This window comes from Toxotes jaculatrix, chromosome 23, assembly GCF_017976425.1.
Source record: "Toxotes jaculatrix isolate fToxJac2 chromosome 23, fToxJac2.pri, whole genome shotgun sequence".
In the NCBI taxonomy this organism is placed as follows: domain Eukaryota; kingdom Metazoa; phylum Chordata; class Actinopteri; family Toxotidae; genus Toxotes; species Toxotes jaculatrix.
The window spans coordinates 9,768,667-9,794,521 of NC_054416.1; the positions used below are offsets into that span (position 1 = coordinate 9,768,667).

A 25,855-nucleotide genomic window follows, 5' to 3' on the forward strand; every position below is an offset into this window, starting at 1 on the left:
CAGTCTGAATGGGATCTTGATTTGAGGAGGGTAAAAAGGTAGGACAGGGAAGATGAAGTGATTGCAGATGAGGAAAGGAAGGTTGAGAGTTCAGGGGGAGGGAGAAGAGTAAAATTGACTAAAGTCTCACTTGTGCAGCTCCTTGATTTGCCCGGGGAGAAGTGAAGAAAAGTGGAGAGGAGAGGGGAAAGCGTACCTGGGAGTGAGGTGGAGATTATTAAGAGGCTTTTCATAGCTGACCCGAAGAGTGATGGGTGGGAAAATAAGTGGGGAAAGAGATGTGACAGAGAAAGGGGATGAGTGGGAGAAACATAACGCCAGGCAGTTTTGAAATGGTCTTTAAATACTTGAGGCTGAGCTCAAGATGTATCAGTAAAAAATGACTGATACAAGATAGGAAAGGAAAGTAGTAACACAAAAACAAAACGCAGGCAAAGAGAGTGACAGTTGTGAGATGACACAATGCGAGTGGTATATATAGTCGCAAAGAGAGGGAGAGAGATAATCAAAGAAGGGAAAACATCAATAGAGCATCAGAATGAAGGTTATATAGCAGAGACAGAGATGGCGTGAGCTCAGTGTGGATTCTCAGTAAAGCCTATACACTAATAGAACCAGACTCCTGCTAACACTTCAACTCTCCAGGGCCCCAGCCCCCACAACAGCACAAGGGTTTACACTGGATCAAAAACATCAACACAACTGGTAATATCGGTGAAACGCTTGGCAAAAATACAACAAAAAACAACAACAAAAAAAGATGTGATTGATTCGGTGACACAGCCCCGCTTTGTTATCTTGTTTTTTGACTCCAATACTGACAGCCATTTTGAAACTCTTTCCCAAAACACAATGAATGTGACTTTTATGTGTCCTCTGTGGCTGGACAATGATTTTGGCTCGCCGTGCCTGTGGATTATGGGAGCATAAATACAGAGCCGGCTGCATTGGACATGATCAATCGATACGGGCTGGAACGAGCAAGTGGAGCACAGACATTATTAAAAGAAAGACATTGGGATTAGGACGGAGTCGATATGGATTAAAAAATGGAGGAGACAGCGGTGTATGATGGAACATGTGCGCGTGTGCATTTCTGAAAGACAAGATCATACTGGATGTCGGATAATAATGGACCAAACAAACGAATAATGCTAATGGTTGCATAAGAGTGCATGCACTGATGGATCAGGAAAAGGGGGTGTGTGTGTGTCTGTGTGTGTATTTGTGTGGGCACATGTATATGAATGTTTGTGAGGGGCAATCCAGTTAACTAGACTCCATTCGTGTTTAAAAAGGTTAAGTGCTTTCTGGACATGCTGTAAAAGAAATAAATCTGAAAATTCAAGATTAGAGGTGATCAAAACGCCCAAAGAGACGTAAAACGTAGTGAAGCGTTTAAAGACATTTTCACCGAAACCAGAGTAAATCACTGTTTCCAGCAATGTAGCATGGTCAGAAAGCAGCAACCACTGAGGGGGGGTCAAAATTTCAAATTAATTTCTTTTGGTGACTTCAGGCTCCTTTGTGCCACAAGGATTCACTTTAAATCCAAATAGTGAATGTTTTCAGAAAGGAACCAGTTTAAGAAGCCGCTAATGCTATAAACTCTTCATTGGAAGACTTTGTAAAACTTATAAAGGGACGACTGATCCATTGGCACAGACCACAGAGACTCTTAAAACATCTATCAATGAGAAAAAAAAAATGAAAAGAGAAAAAATGAAAGTACATATATATAGTATATATATATATAAATATATAAAATGATGTTACTTGTCGCACCATGTGTTTCTGTTTTCTGGGGAATGATGTTAGGATCAAATACAAAATATAAAAAAGTGTGATTTTTTGTTTTAAACAAAAAATCTTCATGATTAGAACAGAAAATGTTGATTATAACTAGGCAGAAAAATAAAGATCAAAACAGATACTGAAGAAGCAGACACTGCACAAAACACTCAAACTGGCAAGCACACACCAAAATGCAGACACACACACAAACAGATGCCTATAAAACAGAGCCAATTACATTAATAATAATGACTTTTAACCATTATTGTTGTTTCCTTTTTGTTATTATTTCATTTTGCCAAAGTCAATATTGTTCTCTGGACTTGATATGAATAATAAAAAAAATTACACGTATGAAACAGAGACTCATTAACACAAGGAAGTGAGTTGTGTGACCTGTTTGTGTGCATCGCTGATTACAGATGTACTTCACATGCATTTTGCACAAAGCACATACTGTATATGTGAAAAGAATTTACAGTATGACATTTATTTGCCTGTGTCTATGTAGTTTAGTACATTGCCAAGTGCCAACACAATATTTTAAGACCATTAAGTGCCATTTAAATCTCCAGCTCTACTGGTCGTAAGATAGATATAGACAAATAAAAAAAAAACCCTAATGCTTTGGTTTAGTTTGAGTTTGGAGAGAAACGAGTGGATGATTCAGTCTTGATGAAAATGTTTTGAGCTAAAGGCAAACTCGTGAGTCAAAGATGCTGTAGCGCGTTCATGTACGTGTGGAAAAAATGAAGTTGTTTACTTGTCAGTCAGCGGAGCTGATTAGACGGTAAGTAACCCTTCTTGAGGTAATTAAAAACAGCATATGACAGAGAAAAGACGGGATGAGAAAAACAGTGCATGAAAGAGAAGCAAACTGAGGGAAGGAGGGAGATCAAGAGTCCCAGGAACAGATGGAAATGCGGTTAGAAACACAAAAAAGATACGAGTAAACAAAAGACTTCCTACAACAGATCTGATATGACACAGAATAGGAAAAAGAGCTCAAGTGACAACAAGCAGACTGAGAGACAGAACAAGAACTAAAAGCTGTCAGACTAATGGATCATGATTCTGACTCTTTGTTGCTATCAACCATATCTGCTGCTTTCAGACAGTCTAATGTAAGACATTACAAGACCCCTTCACTGCTACCAGCAGCTCAGTTAAACACTAATTTAGCAGCAAAGCAATAACAAGCTGGCAGCGACCTGCAACTCAACACAGCTAATTAAACGTCTAAAAATATAAACAAGCTGAAGAAAATACAACAGTAAAGTGGAAAACATGAACTAGCAAATCAAAACATCCCTTCATTTATCCACTTTCTTTATCCGGGTCACGGTGGCAACAGGCAGAGGAAGGGAGACCAGACCCACTCTTCCACAGCCACATCATCTAGTAGCTTCTAGGTCAGAAACCGAAACAGCCTCTGAACTTATCTATAGATGAATGTGCTCATTTCCAAATGTGTGTGTGAGAGAGACAGAAAACAAACACAATGTGCTGAGAGTGTGTGTATTGGTATTAAATCTGTCATGTAAGTATTTCGCCATAAATTATTACCTGACAGATAAAAGATTCTTTAACTGCAGAGGGTGGTGTCCCTATGTGTGTGTGTGTGTGTGCGTGCGTGCGTGCGTGCATGTGTGTGCGTCTTAGGTTAGAGGGCAATTTGATTTCAAACTCATAAGTGTCCACATTAAAAGCTACAGTCACCTCTGAGAAAGAGAGTCAGTGTGTGTGCATATGTCTGTGTGTGTGTGTGTGTGTGTGTATCTGTGTGTGTGCACTTGTGTGACAGACAAGAACAACAGAACAGAACAGAACCCCCCCTCCCCTCCCCTTCTTTGCCGAAGGCAAAACCCTGGCCTAATTTGACTAATTAAAAAAAAATGCTGAGTAATGTGCAAAAACCATGCACACACAGGCTCACCTTTTAACACGCACGTTCACAAATGTGCATCTATACGCACAACCAGACAACCTTGAGGCAGTGGGGTTTGCATGTCTCAGTGTGCATGTGTTGTGCACATATACATATGTGTCTTGAAAGGCCATACCTGCCTTTAGCCAGACTTCCTCTGACTTTTGCAGTTATGATCAAGGTATGATGAATTCGCCTGCAGTGTACTGAATAACTGCTGACTCAGGATGCATCAGGACTCAGCACCTCCTGCACCAGAAAACCAGCCGGACCAGTTCTGCAACATGCTAAACCGTGCTGTGACGGAAACAGTACCGCAGTCAAAGGTACCAAGATAATCACATCAAATAGCAATGAAAAAATCAATGATATTTCCATGGAAACTAAGCAAATGTGTCGCCAGTGTAGAGGCAGAAATTATTCTCTTCTGATAAACAACACAGCTGAATAGACCTCAGCTCTGAAAGATAATCCCACAGTTCGTTCCTTCTATAACTTGGCCCAGTCTCAAACCGATGTAATAAGTGGAGACATTGTACTGTAAGTTGAAGGGACATAACTCTTTTGAGAAGAGTAGTAATAATGTAAAGGAATATTAATGTGAATATATAGTAATAGGACATTGCTTAAGCTCTCATGTTTAATGCTCTGAAGCTCCACAAGGACAGATGTCAATCTGAGTTGAAACGGTAAAATAAACCTTTTTAGCAAACACAAATACCAGGAAAGTTAGAACACACCTGCCTTGTTTAAAAATACTAAAGCTATGAGAGAGAATATAGTACATATGATGATGTCTTAAATCATTTATGAGATGCAGTCACTCACAAGTGCGTTTAGAACAATTAAAGTCCCTCTAAAGACGAGGTGGCAGGAGGAATCACATGGTGCTTCGCATCTTACTGCGTCACTTTAACTGAAAATATGAACAAATTAGTGTGACAGAGTGAGACGGTTATTGCTTAACTTAGGGCAACATATGTGAAACTAATGAGCTGTTGTGAGTTGAGAGTTAGTGAAAGACAAAAAACTTTACTTTTTGAGTCTAAGGCAATTTTCCATCTGACCTTCTGTCCTGATAATTCATGACAGTCCTTTCGCCATATGTGCGTGTCATCTGGTTCCATGTGCACTTGCAGCGGTGCCATTTTATAATGTCAGTCTGAAATTCAGGAACACGGCAGAAAACCTTTACAGTAAATTTAGAGATTCCACTTTCATATTTTCGCCTGGACGATGAAATGCCATTATACCATTTTTAACTACACTGTTCTTTGGGGTTGACAGCTCTGATTTCCTGGGTCCCTGTGTGAACCACCATATACCTCTATCATTTGTCCTGGATATTCAGCGATAATGAAAATGATGGTAATTTAATGCCATTTTGCCATTAAACTTCAAATTTAAATGTTATCCTGAATATTCAACATATAGAATCTGTAACAACCCAGACACTAATCTCTGTTTCTATCAAATATTCAATTATTTTTTCTGTTCGCATTGTGGTTAACAAGGCTCAGGGGAAATGAGGCTTGAATGATGACTCCATATTGTCAGGAGAGCTAATGATGAAGGTGGATGGCTATACAAAGCTCTTGCTGAGCCTGTATGACAATATCAATCTAAGTGAAATATTACCAGCATTTGAAGGGATTCTCTGAGAATAAATATGCACTAATTCAAAGTATCTACAAAGTTTTACCTGTGTAGATCAGATCAGCAGAAGTAGAGACATACAAAAGGTGTTTCTCGCCTTCTACACCACTCCCTCACCACATGCTTTCACTTAATCTTGAACCGAGTGTGTCAGTATTTCATAGTCAACTCAGTATAGCGCGGAGAAGCTGACAGAGAAAAAACAAAGGAGATGAGGAGATGGAAGTAGAGAGAAAAGCAGAGGAGAGGTAGATAAAAAGATTGATTGGAGATGGAAGAGCAAAGAGGAGGAGAGAGATGGGAGTAGCAGCGAAGGGAGAGATCGATGGAGGAAGTGAGAAAGAGAGCTGGAGTGCTAAAGCAGCCGAGGAGAGGAAAATAAATAATGATTTGCCTTATCTAAGCACATGATACAGAGAACCGGCCCTGTTCTTGATCTTTTTCTTTTTTTGTGTGTGTGTATGTTACAAGAAATGCTGCAAGGTACCGAAACAGGAAGCGAGTCTTCAATCGGTGTAAAATTGACACTTTCAAGTCAGGGTTCATTGGAAATGTGCTGAATTGTGATAAACACCAGCACAACTGATACCACAGGAGTGAGACAAACACCAACAGTCTCAGCTAGAGTGTGTTTAATTACGCCAAGGTAGCAGAGTTAATTTGATAATAACATGCTACGCAGAGCACCTTTGAAGGAACAGATGCGAGAAGAGATAGAAGAGAAAGAGAGAGGACAGAGGAGGAAAATAAAGAATAAAGCGAGAGGGAGAGAACAATGCTTAAAAGTAGAGGGGCTCTAAAATGATAGAAGACTGAGCCTCCTGCAAGGCTTTACCTTCATGCATCATTTCTTTTTTCGTTCTCTCTCTCTCTCTCTGCCTTCCTCTCACAGTGTCTCCACAATCTTTAATTTAGCCTACCTAATTTGCTCCCTCCTTCACCTCCACTGACTTCTCGTTCAATCCTTTGTTTCACAGCATTTTCTCCTAATCCCCACTTCTCTCTGACCTCGCTGCTCTCTCCCCTCTCTGTCCTTGTCAGTCTCAATTTTATTCATTTGGTTCATTGTCTCCTTTCCTCCCCACTTTTGCCCCTTCTTCCTAAATTCCCCTTTGATTTCTCCATCTCGAAAACACTGACTTCTTACAGTCTTAACTACAGCCATTATCTTACACATTATGAACTAAGTACATCAGTATACGCAAGAAATGGTAAATGTGTGGTCATGCTATAGATATAAATCTATATAAGTGGAGACTTTTTAGTGAATTAGCATTTGTATAGTATTTTCTCACTTGCAAGGAACACAAAACATGATGCACACTGTTTTATTCAATAAGCCTAACTGTGTGATCCCAGCACAAGATGGTCTGTAGTTTTAACATCTTCGGGTGGATGGGAATGACTGATACTGGTAAACTCTTCGAATTCTGGCACCTTTGCTTGGACCACTACCATCTTCATACTCTGCCGTCATCTGGATCTCAACTACACACCTCAACCCATCTCAACTACAAGTTTTATGCCTGCATATTGCACAGTTGTGAAGCTATCGCACTGAAAAAATCTGCCCACAGACAGACAAACAGATTAAACGCTTGCCAAATTACTCAAAACCACCTCTGTGGTAGTTCCCAATACAGTAGGTGTCTACAGGAACTCATTTTGAGATGATGACACACACATAGACAAACACACACACGCATAAACAGACTCACAAGATAAAAACAATACCAGCCATGCTGTCGCAGCAGGTAGAAATGTATCTTCTATTCATGTTTTCTTTGACCAGCTCAGCTCTGGGAACTGGGGACCAACATGTTTGTCCTATGACTGGGGAAAAAAACAAAAAAACACCTGACAGTCAGGAACATAGCACAGAATTTTGCTGGCTGCCTTTATTCAGTCTGCCATGCACCATTATGACTGCACATGTTTGGTTTGGTTTGGTTTTTTGTTTTTTTTTTAAATCCCAGTTGGCACAGAAGCCCTCCAGCAGTATTATTGTCACCTTACCCTTCTAACCCAGCTATCGAGCTACACAGGGAATGGGACCCCTGACTATGGCAGTGTCAGTAAATGTTGTTTCACCGGTTGAGGTACATGAGGCGACACCTCTGTCACACAGCTGAACGTTTCAATGTTTTGGCTTCTACTTTTAAATTAAGCCAGTTCTTTCGATCTTTGACACCAGTGTATTGTATTGTGCATACTAACATCTGTTTCTCTCGGCCTGTTACTCCACCGTTCAAGCTTTTCTCCTCCCATCTTCTTAAACTTCCCTCATTTAACTTGTGTCTTCCCCGTGCAGCCGAGGGAGCACATCACTTCACTGACAGCTTCTCTTAAAAAAAAAAAAAAAACTTGAAGAAGTTTCATTCTCAGCTTCTCCACAGTGTCTTTTCAGTTCACCCCTCCACCTCTACATCAGTCGTGTGTCTTCAGTATGCTCTGTTTTGTTTCCCCTCACCTATTTTATTTCTGACATCTCTTCTTTTCTCATATTTTATCCCAGATGTGATTTTTGCCTTTCCCCTCTTTTTTCTTACTGCTCCGCAGGGCCTCTCCTGCTCATCATTACCTCTCCCGACATCCCGCCCACTGCCCATCTCTTCTTCACTTTTCCCCTGGAACAAGGAACGAAACAGGAGCACTTCCTGCCCTCTTTTCATCATTTTTCACTCCTCATTCTCTCTCTTTTTGTCCTCAGTGTGGTGATGCTACCACCTACTCCTCCGACTCATCATCCCCGTGGGCGCCCTTCAGATTCCTGATCAGAAGGAAGGAGTGAAATCTTGTAACTGCACTCATCTTAAGACATTCCACAGGGTCTTTTCTCTCAGAGGGTGACGGCAGGAGATCATGATGTGTGTACATGTGTGAGACAGCGGTGGAAAAAGAGAAACATACAGTGGGGTGCTGTTTTTTAGGCTTTGTGGCTGATTTCTAGAGAGCAAGCAACAGGGGAAGATAACAATAGGGAGTGAGAAAGGGAAAGCAAAAGAGATGAGACGGAGAGAGACAAAAACTGTGCGAGACTTTTGGACCCTCTGCATTTCAAGTATTTACCTGTGACACTATTTCCATAAAAAGACTTACGAATGTATAAAATGACAAATACAAATGTGCATGTTCACTCTGAGCTTTGCTAGTTCTATACAAGTAGCTTACATTTACCTTATGCGGCTGCTCAATTAGGGAGGCTAAAGCCCCACAAATCCACTCCCATCTCTTGAACCAACACTCTGTACAAACACTGAAAACCTAAGAGATCTGCATGTAAATTTCCAGAATACCTACGCCCAATTAGTGATGCCAACAATCACAAATTTTTCCACAAATCTCTCCGTGCTAAAGCACTTCCTTTCAGTCCTCGGAGAGGGAACAAATGATTGTCACTTTCCAGGATTTGGCTGCAAAATATAATCTAACAGCAAATATGATGCGACTATTGGTCTTACAACTTTGCCCATGGCCTTGCTGCTTATGATTAGAGCACAACTGGGGACCTGAACCGAGATAAAAACTCCACCCAGTCACCAAGGCTCCTGAAGTCATACACTACAGATACTGTAAGGAGTGAATTTGGTTCAGAGCAGTGAGTCTAAGAAACACAGCTTTACGGCCACTGGGAATCTCAGCTGAGCTGTAATTGGAACCAGCTACTGAGAGACGGTCCTTTAGCTTTGCAGCTGACAGCCCCAGCCAGTAAGCAATTTAACCTTGCTCCTTATCCAGCCTTAAACGCCTACAGGCCAAATACTGCAGGAGATTATTACTATGAAATATTCAGACTGTTTTGCTCCTGGTGGATATCTCGGACCTTGGTGCCTTGTTTGGTTGGCAGAGCTAAATGCGGCGGTCTTCACTTAGTGGAGTCTAATGAAATGTGTGTATCATCATCCTGTGTGATGTGTCAAAGGATTACCACAGAAAAAGCACCTTGGGATATTGGAATGAGAGCTCTCTTAAGACCAAGCAGAGGCCGTCCTTAGGCAATTCATTTAAATTTAGTTCAATCATGTTTTTTTGCTTGAGGAAACACTGTAAATAAAACTTAAAGAGCTCTGACTGCAGTGCGAGGTAATTTTGTTTGATGTTTTTTGATATCCAGCACTTATCACACTGAGTTTTTGCAGATGTGTGCACAAATATCATATTATAATATTCTAACCAAATGTATGAAAAGATCCCATAAGGTACGCTGTTCTGTGGTGCACACCAAAACTTTGAGGCTTGTTTAGTCAGCTGGCAACAAGTAGATGTAAATTAAAGTCCGACTTTAATTTGAATCTGCTAGCAGGAAGTGAAAAGGATTCATTTAATAACGTTAGAGCCCCTGTATTGCACACTGGAAAACAAAATATACTAGCAGACATTCTGGAGTAAAGCTACTTTGCAAATATTTGCAAATAGAATAAGCAAATACATTCTGTTATCCCTTTATTTTAAAAGGAAATGAAAATGGAAATAGATTTCCAAGGTCTTATCGGCTGACACAATAGGCCGTCACTCATCTCTTGAGGGGAAGGGTTGTATATACCATATCTGCAGCTATGTGGGTTGCATATTGTCATCTGTTGCATCTTAAGCCACAGCTTAGCTCGTGGTTGTTTAAGATCAAAGTGCTGTCAAACGTCGGCAGCACTGAGGCTACAAGGGAAGCGCTGAAGCTTTAACAATGCCCCATTGCTTGGCAGCACCAGCACAAAGATAGTGAAGAAAAAGTATTATTTTCCTGAAAAATTCAGAGTTTAACAGGATACAGAGATGTCAGACCTTGGCACATTTCACAGTACTGCTCATAGCAATCTTCTCAAGAAACACCATCACTTGCTACGATAAAACAGTTTGCTATGTGAGGAAAAACACAAATCAACTTGGAATTTGTACAGCTTGTCTTTTAGACAGTGAGAAATTACAAGGTCTCTTTCTATGATTTCACAAAAACATATTCTAAACAACTACACACTTTAAAACCTGTGAAAACGAAAAAAAAAAAAAATATTACAATGGCAATGCTACTGAGAACAGAAATGTTTGATGCTGCATCTCCTCTCCCTGAAAACACGCAGCACAGTATCTGTCTCCAAACATATCAGTTTGCTGGAAGACATATTTAGGAAAAAAAAAAAAAAGCCTACATTTTAAGAAGTCTTTGATTACTGTTTGAGACCACTCATATTCAAAAACAATTTTCAGATCACTGCTTCTATTTCAGAGAAAATGGCACCAGCCTCCAGCTACAATTTCTCAATGATGACTCAGCTCGAGTCATTGGCCAAAGAAATAATGAATCACAAAGTCATTTTGCAGTGACCTTATGCGTTCTTAGTTATTATGTACAGGCTGCCTTGCATGTGATAAAGACCCTAACAACAATTCAAGCACCCAGGGTTTAGGTCAGTCACACACATGTGCAATAACTGATTAGCCTCTAAAATCTGTGCATGGTTCAGTAAAAGGTGAAGTTTAATCAGCGTCCTATTGTGTGCTATCACTTGTACAAGATGTGAGTGATAAAATATTTATTCTGTAGCTGAAAACAGATGTCACAGCTTTCTCCAAACTGTGCATCTGGGTGTCAGTGCTCTATTCGGCTACACAATGCATCATCTCTGACGGAGAGAAAAGACTTCTTATTAGTGTTTTTTCTTATCCTTAACTTTATATAACGCCTCACAAAGAATCAATCAAAGCTCCTAGATTTTCAGATCAGTGACCCCAAAGGGAATCAAACCCCTAAACACTGCCGAGTTTGTGCCATGTGCTACCTAAGGATAAACAGAATAAAATCTTTGCCACCTACACACACTCCAGTCAACTTGCATTTGTCAGTAAAACTTGAAGGCTTTTGCTGAAAGTAAAATTCAACCCTAGCATGTCACTCGTCCCCTGGCAGTCTCAGCCTATAGCATTTCAAGGCCAGCCTGAGCCAGCCCTAAGCATAGGCTTTATTAAAAAGGAAGGTTTTAAGTCTGCTGTTAAACGTGGAGCGGGTGTCTGCCTCCCGGACCCTCCCGGTCTGGGAGCTGAAGGCTTTGTCTCCTCTTCTATTTTTGGAGGCACTAGGAGCCACAAGTAAGCCTGCATTCTTGGATCGCAGTGTTCTAGTGGGGTAATAGTGTGCTATGAGCGCTTTAAGATATGACGGTGCCTGACCATTAAGGGCTTTGTAGGTGAGGAGAAGGATTTTAAATTCTGTGCTGAATTTTACAGGGAGCCAGTGCAGAGGAGCTAAGACGGGAGAAATATGATCTCTGCCTGTGCTCGCTCGCGCAGCAGCATTTTTGTATCAACTGGGAGAGTCTTTAGAGGCTTGCTGGGGCAGCCTGATAATAAGGAATTGCAATAATCCAACGCAGAAGTAACAAATGCATGGACTAGTTTTTCTGCACCGCTCTGAGACAGGATGTGCAGGATTTTCACAATGTTACATAGGTGAAAAAAGGTAGTTCTTGAGGTTTGTTTTGTGTGGGGGTTAAAGGACATATCCTGATCACAGATAACCACAAGATTCCTAATGATGGTGCTGGAGGACAGGGCAATGCCATCTACAGGTGCTACATCATCAGATAATGTGTTTCTGAGGTGCTTGGGGCCAAGTGGAATAACTTCAGGTTTTGTCTGAGAAGCTTGACTCACTTGCCTGCTGGTGTACTGCTCGCAATCCCATAATTAATAGTGCAACGCAAAAACTGCAGTGAACTGTGGACCATTAAACATCTGCAGGGTGTTTCATCTTACAGAGGATGGCAACAAGGTCCACACACGCACTTCACCTTCATAAGCATGCAAGCGCTGCTTTCCGCCCACCAAACCATTGACCCCGTCCCTTCTGTGTACCTGGGGTTTGCTCCTGCTGGACATGAGCACTGGAATTATTGAGTCTTAAATATAACTCAACCTTCAAACCACACAGATGGACACTCGAGTGCTTTAGAGGCGCATTTGTGCTGCGCAAGTGTACAATAATTCAGAGAAATGTATATATACACACAAACATACCGCAAACGAGAACCCACAGACAGAAATGAAGAGGTGCAACATGCAACATGATGTTAGTGCATGTCAGACACACACAAGGAGGTGAAAGGTCAGTCAAGCTCAAGAACCCAATCCACTGGACATGCACATGTGAAGTCTGTGGGCTTTACAATCACAGGGAAACCTTAGCAGCCAAAGAAATTATTCTTAATTTGTACATTTAATAATAAAAATAAATAACAATCAAGGAATGGAATAACAGTGAGATTAAGAAAGGAAATGTGAAAGACAAATAAATAAAAAGAACAAAGCAAAAATACAAACGACCGAGACAAAGCTGCTGTAAAAAAAAACAAAAAAAACAGTGAATGACAGGACAATAAAATGAGAACAACAAAGAAAAAAAATATATAGCAGGCACTGCAATGTTTCATTGCACAGCCCTTTATCTGCATGCACACAGTCACCATTATGGTAGTTCAAGTGTATTTTAAATAGAATAATCCCCAACAGTGTCACCAACACAGTGGAACACACCACCCAAATATCGCCGCTTGACCAATTTCATTACACAGTCCACCACTATGTCGGGGCGTTTCACTGTCGTCTTAAAAGTCCTGACTGAACATAATTTTCCCCTTAAAGAGCCTCGGAGGAATGAACAAAGACAGAAAATTTGTACTGAGGACCTTTAACCATGTCTACAATATCCTGTCTTCTCTGTGACTCTGACTGTGTGGCCTGCTCCCTTCTTTTAGACCTACTACAATGTGTCATACGAGGTGAAGTTATTGCTGTGTGCCAACTTTAAAACATATGATAAGCCTGGACAAAAGGAACAATGGCTGCAGTCTGAATCTCAACAACCGCAAATCTGGGAAATAAATCAATATTTGAACGAGTACTGTGATATAAAAGTCAATATCACATCATCACAAATAACGCTCAGCTGTCAGTTTGTTAGGTACACCCAGCTCAGACTAATGCAACAGCCCCGCCATCAAATCCTATCTTCATGTTAGGCAGAGACATGTTTTTAATGTTTAGTCTTCACTCATTGTTGTAAACGGGGTGGACACAACAGCACCACACACTGCAGCCTGCAAAATGATCACACAGCTGAATCAACAAACAGTTTTAATAAAAGCCAAAGACTGCATTGGTTCCTAATGAACTGGCACAGTGAACTGAATAGTAATTTAAAAAGATATATGCTGGGATAGTTTGGATCAATATAACTTCTACCTGACATTAAAAACAGACACATTAGGACACGTGACAAAAATGTGGAGTTTCTGAACTCTAAAGCATTGATCCCTTTTAAAACTAATGTATCTTAGAGCAAAATACCACTTTAACTAGGCATGAGGATCACAAAAGCTAGGCCCCTGAGCACTCGTGGTGTGGTTTCATAAGTGTGCAGTATAATTATTTATTCAAGAAATGCTAAGTCATTTACTGATCAATTGCATAGCTTGTCAATATCGTCATAAATGGTCCCAAGTTCTAGGAGCACGTTCGTTATCCCATATCACATTTATTACATAAACTGTTCTCCCTGCTACACTGGAGACATGTATAGTCGAGTAGAAGTAGAAAATAGATCAGATAAAAAGAAAATAAGAAGTTAAAGTAGAAGAACAAAGAGAAAATGAGAACAGGAGAAAAGACACGTAAATGAAGAAAAGAAGTAGATGAGAAAAAGTAGAGCATGCAGTTAACACCCCCCCCCACCACCATCACCACCATCTTCCTTATTGCTCTCCTGAGTTGAAAGTATTTGTTTTCTCAGCTGCAGCCCTGAGCATTAAGCTCAAATTCATCGTCTGCTTAAAACGAGACAAATCCCTTTATTCTCGCACAAGCACACACTCTCGCAGACATGCGTGCACAAAAGACACGGAAGCACGACTTATTACTTAAATCTTTGAGAATAAAAACTCTGGATGCTCTAAACAATCTTCCCTCGCTCTCATATCGATCTGAACACTATTTATGCATCTTCTCTTCCACTCCGCCCCCCTCCCTCACTTCAGTGTCTTCAATAACAGGAGACACATTACAGAATGAAATGCAAAATGCCAATCCTATCTTATCACGGCAAAACACAGATAAGAAAATGTCATTTTGCCTTTAAAAAGGCATATCCAATATCCATCATCATTTCCTATAAGAACTTTAATATTCAGACTTATCTTATTCTTTGTGGGACTGTCATCAAAGGACTGACCACAACCGTTATTCTCCGTTCTAATGTTCATAGTGAGAAGTGGCTGAGACTGGGAGCCTGCACCTGATTCTGTTTTAATTGACAATTAATGAATCCAGACATTAGCTCATCCAAACACCTGGCTAAGGGCAAGCCATAATTAAACTCATTAGAATTAGAAAAGAGACTTTTGTTCTCAATCAGTCATTAAAGCAGCCAAAACACAAGGCACCCTCCCAAAGTAATTTCTCTCTTTCTCCATCCCTCCCCCTCCCGTAGCACTTTCAAATCTTTTGCCAACCCTCTTAATAGCACTCTTTCCATTGTTTTCTTCTGTCTTTAACACTTTCTTCATGATGTTTCTCCTCCTATTTCTTTATTTATCTTTATTTTCTTTCTTTCTTTTTTTCTATTTTCCCTTACCTGCTGTTACTGACTGGGAGATTTGTGTTTGCGCCTGCTTTCCCAAAGTAAATAAGTTCAAACCGAAAACAGTTCACCGAGTAACTCTTTGGGCTTTTGTGTTTGCCTCTCCTGCTCGATTTTCTGTGTCCAAAATAGTTTTCTGTCAGTCAAAATCCCACTCAGGCAATCCACACATGCTGCAGCAGTCTGCACACCATGTTTGTGTGGTTTCTGGTTTGTCTTGCAGATCACAACAGCACCATTCTCACTGTTTTTAATCAGTTCATCTGGGTGGAAATGTCTTGTTTGATTTGTTGAAATATTAAACAACCCAATTCAAACCCAATCAACAAATGAATATTTTTCTAAAGTGTCTGGCAAAGAAATCTTTGGTTATTCAGGCAGAAGTTGATTTCTGATGAATATATCAGGCACACGGCCACACATCTGAAGCTGCTGTTGCTTAGTCCAAAAAAATAAAATAAAATAAAATAAAATAAAATAAAATAAAATAAAATAAAATAAAATAAAATAAAATAAAATAAAATAAGATCATTCAGACACCTGAAGTCCAGCATTACTTTCAGTCTAACTGTGATTTAACTGTGATTTAATGATCACATCAATCCATTTGAATATTTCTGTATAGTCACCTGACAGGAGAGCAAAGTACTTATCCAATTATCTCTGTGAGGGTGATTTTAGTTCTTTGACAGACAGCTAAGCGACAGTTTCTGGGAAAAAAAGACAGAAAGAAAAAAAAAAATTTTATACCTCAGACCATTTACGGGACCATTTTCTATCGTAGATTTTAGGCATTTACCTGATGCTCTTATCCAGAGCCACTCAGAGTAAAGGCAGTGGTAGAATAAGATTCAGTTCTTGGATCACCAACATTACCAAAAAAAAAAAAAAAAAAAACATCATTTTCTTTAAAATGGAGGTAGAAGGAGGACTTTTTTTTTAAGTTAAGAGCAAATTAGAGTGAGCTGAGGCGGAAGACGAGGAGAGGGAATATGATTCAGCGTAGAGAAGGTGATTTGAGGTACTTCTTGAAGGAATGGGTTTTCAGCTTATAACTGTGGATGGGGAATGACTCTGCCTTTCTAACCAGCGGCAAAGTCATTCCACTTTTTGCCTTTTTGTGCTGATTCATTGTGGCCCACAGGCTTCCAGTGTGTAAAAACCCCTAAAATTCATAACTGTAAATAATCCCACGCCAAACTCTGTGCTACAGTGTCACATTTCCTTTAACATAGCTGCTTCCTGAAGCCTCGGAGGAATACACTAACTTTTCAGCAAATAAGTTTTTTTTTTTTTGATCAGGGGGCTGCTGTGTGAAATGCAGACTAGTGCTCATTTCCTCTACTCAAAACAGCCCCATTTGCACAGCAGGCAACATAAAGCCACAGCAAATATACTGTATACTGTAGAATATTTTACTATTCATTTTTAGCAGAGGAGGACTCTTGATGTTTTTGGTGACCCATTTACCCTTCCCTCAGCACCAGCATCAGCTCAAATTCCCCCTTTGTGACCGAGATGTGTTGAAATTAAACTTTTAACTTTGTCGCGGCAGAACCGCCTTGAAATTTGTTGACAGGCTGTCATGATGATGATATTTGCCGAGCCTTTTCATACGCCCATGAAGAGGGGGGGAAAAAAAAAAAACCTTTTGAAATTGGTGATTCATGACCCGCTCTCTTGTGCCATCCTGAAGTTCAACTCTACATATTCAGCATGAATTGACTCTAAAGGCAGAAAATTTATCAGTATTTTGTTTGTTTCATCCGGTGCTTTCAGATTGTAAGCTCAATGAATAATGCAGCCTCGAGGGGCCGCTACCAGGGTTTTAGACTTTTTAGTCTTGCTATTTTCTTCCCCTCTCTCAGTCCATATCGATCTACTAGTGGTCTAGACTTTGTGATGAAATGCCACTCTGAAAGGCTTTGTCCGAGACAGCTGTAAACATGTCACCTCTACCGGCCTTCTGGCTCTGTAGGGCCTCAACAAGGTCTTTGTAAATGTCTCAACTGGAGGGCTGTTAAGGGCAAGGCTAGTTTTACAGCCAACAAGAACATTACACACCACTTTGGCTCAAACATTACATCGAGTAACTTTCTGCTTTTCAAGTCTAACGTGCTTATGTGCAATTGTAGAGTTAAGGATGGGATGCCCTATAATTTTGCCAAAGTGTGTACATACATGCTTACGTATGCATACACACTGTAATTTGGAGGAAGGGTAATTGTACTGTGGCACTGAGCTTGGCACTTAGCAATGTCAGGAGTGCAAAGAAGAACAACAGAAAGCCCAAACCGAAGAGAGAAGGATGTGGCTGGAGAGGCAAGCCAGAGATTTTACAGAATCTATTGATGAACTGTGCTGAACAGTTTGCAAAGCATATATCATTTAGCCTTACCAGCAAAACAGACACTTTCAGGCTAACACAGAGAGTGCAGGCTTGTAATGGAATTTTATATTAGTGAGAGCACAGTGAGAGTAGGTATACCTCAGGCTCAGTGAGGGGAGGAAAAAAAAAAACAACTTTAACATTAAAACTGTCAGTGCTACTGGGTTGCCAGATGTTGCAGCGGAAACCCAGCTGTCAAATAACCAGCAGAACTCATAAGGAGGTATGATGGCATTTTAGTGTTAAAAAAAAGAGAGAGAGCTCCAGCTCCAGTATTTCTGGTACATAAAAAAAAGAACTGTTCTGCTTTTAATGAGCAAAACTGGCAGCTCTCACAGAGCGGATTTGCTTCCAAGGTTTCCACGCATTTTTAAGACTTGTAAAAAAAACAAAAACAAAAAACAGATGCATTCACAGGTGCAGTCATCACATTTTACTGCATGTAACAATAAACTACTGCAGCATTTAATGCTGTCCTCAAGATGAACTGTTTGGAAAGCATTTAATTCTCTTTGTGAGTGTGACTGGAATAATCAGGTGACCAGCCGGTCGAGAGAAATCGAGTTCTGCGTTCCATTATGTCCGTTCAATTAGACTCGAAAATGGCTTGAAAAGGGCCACGAGACAGACGCATGGCCACCACATTTCAAACAGAACCACAATGACTCAGCTGCTATGAAGAAAGCTTGTGTTTGTCCTGCTTTATCTTGAAGTGACAATGGGGACTGCTCGCCAACAACTGACTAAGTTGGGTCTCAGTTTCCAAATTTCTGTTTCAGTGAAAAGCTTAGAGCTGTTCAAAGCTGCTCCGGGTCCTAAAAAAGTCTTAATTAAGGGACTAAGGGAAGAAACATGTAAAACCCAAATGCTTGGAGAGGGACTGCATCAGTTATTAGGTTTGATAAGCTCCATTTGTTTATTTTCAATTAACATAATCTACTAGCGTGGCCTAAGACACCAGTATGAGGATGTCAATGTCTAACTCCGAAAGTACGAGAACATTACTGTTTATTCCACCACTTAGCGAGTATGTATTATTTTGTTTGTTGTTTAGCCTTTTATAGGAGAATGACTGTGTTTGTGTGTGTGTCTGTAGGTGTGTAATGAATGATTAAGCCCTAAAACCTTCCTCTGTAAGTGTGTGTGTGTGTGTGTATGTGTGTGAGTATTAGAACACATAAATTAATCAGTGTGTGTACCGACCCTTAATTAAAAAGTCCCACTTCCCCCTGAACCCTAGTCCTATGTGTGCGTGTGTGTGTGTGTGTGTGCGAGTATACCTGCATTTGTATGCACGTCACCGCTGCTGAATCTCAATATTCATGACTCTGCATGGGAACTTGCACAACACAACTTCTCATACCTCAAGCTGCATTTAACTGTGATATATTTTCCTACTGTGATTTCAGAAACAGAACAAACAGTTTTGGGTGCTGAGGGGATCTGTGGAGGTTCCGCTCACCAAAAACAGACAGCACGGGTCTGAACTGTGTTCCTGTCGCATTAACATGCATCTCTGCCCTTTGTGTCAACATTTTCAAGAGTTATTTATTCTCCTGACCACACCTGAGGTCAGTGCCCATCCTGAGGGCTGACTGGTCATTAGCGCTTTGCAATTTGCGAACACGTTAATGTTCAATCAAATTGTGCTTCGAGGCAACATGTCAAAGAAGATTACCAACCAGCAATAACACATTCTGTCCACATGTTGACTGTATTTATCTTTCATTTCTACATGGGCTGCGTATTAGATGCTCTGCCGCCTACTCTCATTGCAAGCCTTTAATTGCTCTCTTTGGTTTTCATTTGCTCACGCTGCCTACACCTACAGCTCTGGATTTTATTGCAATTTGTCATTTGTGCGCTGTGCTGCCACAACTGCTTTCCCAGCCATTCAAGGTGTGGTACTGAAAAGTAATTCACCAACCAGAGTAAGTTCATTCTACATCGCCTACACCATCTTCAGCTAAACCCAGTAGTTCATAATTATTTTTCTGTTACTCCATTTAAATAAACTGAGCAATCAACACACAATCATATGTTGCTGTGAACTGCAGTTGACCTAAACCTTAGACAGCATGACAGAGAGCCCGTCTCCTGGGTAAGTACATTACTCACCCAACTAATCAGATTTCACACCTTCAGCAAGGTCATTGCCTTGTCTTCACTCCCCCTCCTTACCCTTCTGTATTTCCAACTCTCACTCTGATCACAAATTAATATTCACAAAGATGTCCGGACCACTGCGGGGAAGCCAGAGTGTGTATGTGTTTTTTGTTGTTTTGCGTGCATATGCGGCAAAAGTCAAGCTGTGATGTTGTTGCAGCAGAACAAGGAGGAGAAAAAAAAAACAGACAAGAAATGAGGTTGAGGAGCAGAAGTGAATAAAGACGAAAAATGAAGAAAAAGCAAAAAAAAAGGGGAGTGGGCATTGAAAGAATGGAGTGGAACAAATCATCAAAAGAGGAAGCTGCTGTGAAAACACCATGTCTTCTGCTTTGAAGTTAGCTATATGTTTCAGTCCCCTTTGTGTCGCCATACATACACACCAATTCAGATCTCTTCTTTCAGTGAGGTGAAAACACACTGAGAACCAACTGTCAAAAAGGAAAACTGTTTTTCCCGATCTATCTTTTTTAGCTTCTCAGCATGACAAACAACGCATTACGTGTCGTCAAAACAGGAAACAAGTGCGTTTCCCACATTCACACATCTGACTCAAACGCCAAATCAGACAGAAAGTAGGAACGAGATTCGTCACAGCTGATTTCCAGCCGTTTAATCCTGATTATGGCTTCAGAGTCCCAGTCGACATCAAATCCAGCTCAAACTTACTGTGTATGTGTGTGTGTGTACATATGTGCACATGGCGACGAGATGCTGATTCCGGCGAGTGTGCGCGTCTCCTGCATCACAGCAGACTCTAAAGCCAGAGTGGCAGTTTTATTCGGTAAGTCATGTTTGCATGAAAATACTTGCATACGTCAGATTGTTTTCTCCATAAAACAGCTGTTGCAGTTTTACACACAGTGCAAGTGATTATGCACTGTGTGTATATGTGTGAACAGCTCAGTGCTTAGTGGCTGTTTGTTACTACGACCAATGCAATTTCACTTTAAGAGATCTGCCCTTCCTTGGGTTGTTTCTCCTCTGGACTTTTGAAATGAAATCAAAATCCATCTTTGCTAAGACACTGATGCTGTATATCACTGGTGCGCTTATACTTTGTTTAAATGGTAACTACCAAAAAGAGCTAAAGTTTTTTTGTTGTTGTTCTTCTGCCATGATAGCTCCTCATTACTGCCTCATTAGCTTCCTACATTAGTGTTTTCCAGGGTCTGTGAATCTTTGGTTCAGACTGACACTGTTGTATAACTATAACTAGCTGCCACTTTCCAAGTGAAAGCTAGTTAACCTGTCTTGCTACCTTTGACTTACGGAGTTCATCTTCATCTACTTTTGAGTTATGAAAAATACATAAAGCTGCAGTATCATTATAATTTATATTTCTTTACAAAAAGAGGGAGGAGAATTTAAATTTTCACTTCACTGAAGCTGTACTTTGTCATATTAATGTGTTATACTCTGGATTATATATTGTAAGGTGCTCCCGTTATCTGGTCTACCCCTGTACCGTGCAGAGAGTGAGCAGACAAGCGGGGACACCTGCACACAAAAGACAAAATCTGCTTATTTACAGTCATTAAAAATGGCGAAGCTGCAAATGAGCGGCACAAGTAAAAACAGGTCATCTGTAGTTAAGGGACTGCTTATTAAAACTGATAATGAAAGATACACAGATACAGAATTTCTGTTCTGTAAATCTGAGAGTAGCCATGCAGTGCATAAACCTGTCTATACAGGATGAGCAGCTAACATTCCTCCTGTGTGTATTTACAATTTTAATGCCTTTAAGGCCTTAGGATTAGGCAGTTTACACCCAACTTTGTTAGTCTCCAAAGACTTTTTGAGTCAGCCTCTCTCTGCTCCTACTGCTAAACAAGTGGTAAACAAGTCTGCCTGTCATTTCTGTTTTCCTCCCTCTCCCATTTATTTTCCATCAGTATCAACTTTTTTTTTCTACCTAACTACGTCTCTCTCATCCTTGACATTTTCTTTTCATACAATATACCCCTTCAGTTATTTCAGTCTTCAGTCTTTTACCTTTGCGTCAACACAGCCCGGCCTCCCGTTCCTCCACTCATCACTCATCCCCTCTGTCTGTCACCACAACCTACTCTTGTTTATGCAAGCTTACTATCACTAATTGGATTTGCATGTTTTTGATCTTTTATTCAATTTCCTGAAATAAGCTTTTTTTCCAGGAATTGTACTTAAGTGTTCACACAAAAAACGCGCACGTACAGAAACACATAAACATGAGTGCCATGCCTGTACACGCACAGATAATTACTAGACTGTTGGTTTGATTAAGTAGCGTGCAAGTGGTTGTTTAGAGGTGTGAAATGAAGAGGAGATGGACAGATAACCCAGCCCCCTGAGACACATACTAGTGTGTCATTTTGTGTGAGAGAGTGTGTACACGACTATGTGTGACATAAAGAGTGTGTTAGTGAGTGTGTGTGCTGTCAGAGTGTGTCTACAGCTCTCGTTCCTCCTGCTGATAAGTCAGAGATGGATTTCCTGTTCCTCCTCTCCTCTTTGTAAATGCTGAGTGAATGATCCTGGATCAGTGCTTCTGCCTACTCCTGCCTTGGAACATGATGCAAAGGTCAGAGGAGGCTAACTCCAGATCAGAGGGGGAAAAAAAAGGGAACATCCTGTTAATAGGTTAACACTGATCTCACTGTGACTACGGTGATGAAGCCAGGCAACGAGGCGAGAAATCAACAAAAACAGGAGGAAGAAAGGATGGTTGGATAGATCACCAGTGGAACTAATAAAGTGAAATGGTGAATAAAGAAGCTTTAAGATGTTAGACGTGAGAATAATTGTTTACACTTGATGTAATTTGGATGTAAATGTAACAGACTTAAATGCTTGGGGTTTAAGGAAACTGATTGGACTGATTCATTAATGTACACAACAGCTATAAAAGGGGCTAACATGAGGGATTCTGTGACCAGATTGTAGGTATATAAAACACAAAAAAAAAAACCCCAAGACAGAAAAAAGCAGACCACGAGAAAACACGTGTAACCAGCTCAGCGAAACGGTGACGGGAGGCTCAGGTGATCTGAAAACAAAAGCTACACATGAGAGAACCAGAAGACAACTTTGCTCACGAAGGCAGGCCGAGGTCAAACAGGCGACAAGGTGGGGAAGCGTGACAGAAGAAAAAAAAAGAAAAAAAAGACAGTAGGGGAGTTGTTTACTTGACAGAAATGAAAAGAGCTTGTGTGTGATAACAGGTAGATGTGACAGCAGAGGTACTGGGAAAAGCAGTGTTCAGCCAGAGAGATATGTTAATGTAAACCCTGATACAGAGACACCTTGGTGGGGGGGGGGGCAATTGACACTTGATGAATGTGACATTTTAATGATCATGTATGACACAAGTGCTACGTAAAACCAAAAATAAAGATCTTATTCTTTCACTGGAATTAAGTGAGTTAACAGAAGGACAAGAACGTGGTGATCTTAAGATGGAGACCAGCCTGTGATCTGGAAGACTGTAAAGAAGCGAAACACTGCAACGATTCTTCAAAGAGCTTCTCTAGATGGAAATCATCACCAGCCCCTCACACACACACAGACACAGAGACACACACACACACACACACACACACAGACACACACACACAGTGGGTGCAGCAACCTCAGGTCACCTCAAACAGTCTCACTCTTACAGATGATGTGTAAAGACGAGCAGTAATGAAACCGTGCTGCCTAAAGCAAAGCCCACAGTGTCGCAAATATGATTTCTAAATAAACAAACTGTGACGGCTCACGCACACCACAAACCTACACACACACATCCAAATGTCTCAGTCTGTGGAAGTCTATACCAGCCTGGACAGAATATACTGGAGCCGACATCACCCATATCTGTGTGTCACTCAGTCAATCCAGGAATCAACAGAAATGTGGTGAGGAGCCATGTGATGTTCTGCAGGAGAGAGTGTGTGTTCCTGAGCTCATTAGTTATTCAGTGTCAACACACACACACACACACACATATATAAATATAAATATAAATATAAATATCCTAAGAATGTGTCTTTTTCTATATAAAAAAAAACAGTTAAGGAATTCTCAAAGACACTAAGACACTATTCCATCCTCAACACTTCTAGATTCAACAACTCCCAGTGTGCATTGCAAGCACAGACACGACAGCCACTGGCTTCTATGGGCAGCACCAGCTTTCTACACGACACACTCCATCTTGTTTGCCCTTTTGCTGTTTTCCCCCAGCTCCTCTATCCATCTATCTGTACCCTCCTGTCTCACGTCCTGATGCTTTCCTGTCCATCACTCACTTGTTCCAGCTAGATGCGTGATATTTTTCCTGCTTAACATACATGGCACATGCACAGAAAAGTCCCACATATGTCCACACGTACGCTGAAATGCTGTTATGCTTGATAGACATTCACACAAACGCAGAAGGAGATAAAAAGAGCTTTTTGAAATGCCAAACATAATTCCATACAACAGAGGACAGCAGCCTGTGCGTCAACCAAATAGCTCAAACTCTGGATGGTGCATTGTGGTTTTCATCTGGACTTAATTTGAATTTGACGGACACACTACACTTTTCATGCTGACAAACTACCACAGAGGTCACCAAACTCAAACAACGATATTAAAAATCTGGTGCAGTCAACGGCAGATTTTATGTCACCACATTTTTCTTCATTGGGAGAAAAAAAAAACAAAAAACAAAAAACTAAAGTTAGAGTTATGAGGATGTCAGCCTTCAGCGTCATCACCCCTGAGCAGACCAAAGCATTAATAGGCCTTGGATTTGTTGCCAGTGCTCTGGCTTATTACTGGTGACATTCCAACACAGCATAAGCAACACTCTCCAAGGCCACCGCTCACAAACACACAAACAAGGACACAATGAACCACAGCAAGTTCTAGTCAACGTTTTTACTGCCGCATGAATATCCAGTACATTCTCAAAGATCCAGAGAAATTAAATGTACAAGGTCCTCAAGACACAATTAAGCCAACTATGCATGCAGGACATCCGATGAATGCAATTTATCAGCTCAGGTCTCCAACTACTAACTTCACCAGAAAGGTTTTTAGAGTACGGAGTATAAATGATCCCCAGTCGTGGGCAAGATATTCATTAGTTCTACTCTATAACAGATAATCCAGGCTGTAAGGGAACCATCTGGTTCTCGCTGTGGAAAGCTAATCAGTGACAGATTTCAACTTGTGATGCCAGGTGGATGCAGTTAACTAGCTGGTAAGGCTGTAATGTGTTTTGGTTTTAGTTTTTCGAACTGGCAATGGATGAGTTCATGTATCATTATAAAACAGGTAAAGATAAGGAAGGTGGATGAAAAAAGTTGTTAACCAGCTGAGGATGCATCTCAGATGGTGATTTTGCCATTTAGGAAGAATGAGGCTCAGATATCCTTTGTAAAGACAATAATCAGGACAGTTCGGTGACATTAGCAACTGTGTCTTAACTAAAGACACAAGCAAACTGAAGCACAGCCTACATCAAAGTGCAAAACACAGTCTCTGTGCTTACTTTGAAGAGAAGGTTGTTCTCTGGAATGACAAGGATACAAGTACTAGGATTTTTTTTTTAAACTCTGGGACTGTAAAGTCACAAGGACACATTAAGCAGACTTTCCAACCCACTGTTCTATAAGGTAAGTCTACTTACTATGACAAATGGCATAGACTGAAGTTTCTACAAAGTAGTAAAAGTACTAAGTAGTAAGTTGTAAAAGGTACAAGCGCCATCTACTCAGCTTTTAAAAGAATAGGGGAAAATAGATGATGCAAAGTAATTTCGTAGGTGAACTATTTCAGAATTTGGACAAAAAGGTTTTTCTCTATGTCCTTTCAAAACCTTTCCAGCACTACACACCTGTGTGTATCAAATCGGCGCGGTCTGATTATGTCATCACATGAAAAATGGCTCTTGCAGGGACATTAAAGCCCATGTTACCCCCACCCCCCCCCCCCAAACAACAGGCAGACATTAAATTCAACTGTGTCTGAATGAAAGAAAACAGAGCCAGTTTTGCTGCTGTGATTTCTGTTTGCTACCAGCAGGCTGAAGAAAGAGAAAGTTCAAGAAAAGAAAGAGAAATAAGTTTAATTCAGGACCTTGTAATAGCCATACTGTGTTCTTGGCATCAATCTACTGCTCTTTGCTGTATTCCACTTCAAGTTTGATCAGCACAGGCACCAAGGTTTCTCTCTGCAGCTTGTTTACAGCACACGCTGCCTTCACTGGCCGTTTGTCTTTAACAAAAAACAAAAATTTCTCATGTTTACACCTAGAAACAGCTGCTTCTCCTCTACACAA

At 40.6% G+C, this 25,855-nt stretch overlaps 1 protein-coding gene across 1 annotated transcript in view; it reads right to left on the reverse strand.

Annotated features, from left to right (window-relative positions):
• LOC121176805 (pyruvate carboxylase, mitochondrial-like) overlaps window positions 1–25,855 on the reverse strand; it is a 253,601-nt gene that overhangs the window by 111,940 nt on the left and 115,806 nt on the right. The gene's annotated exons all lie outside the window — the stretch shown is intronic.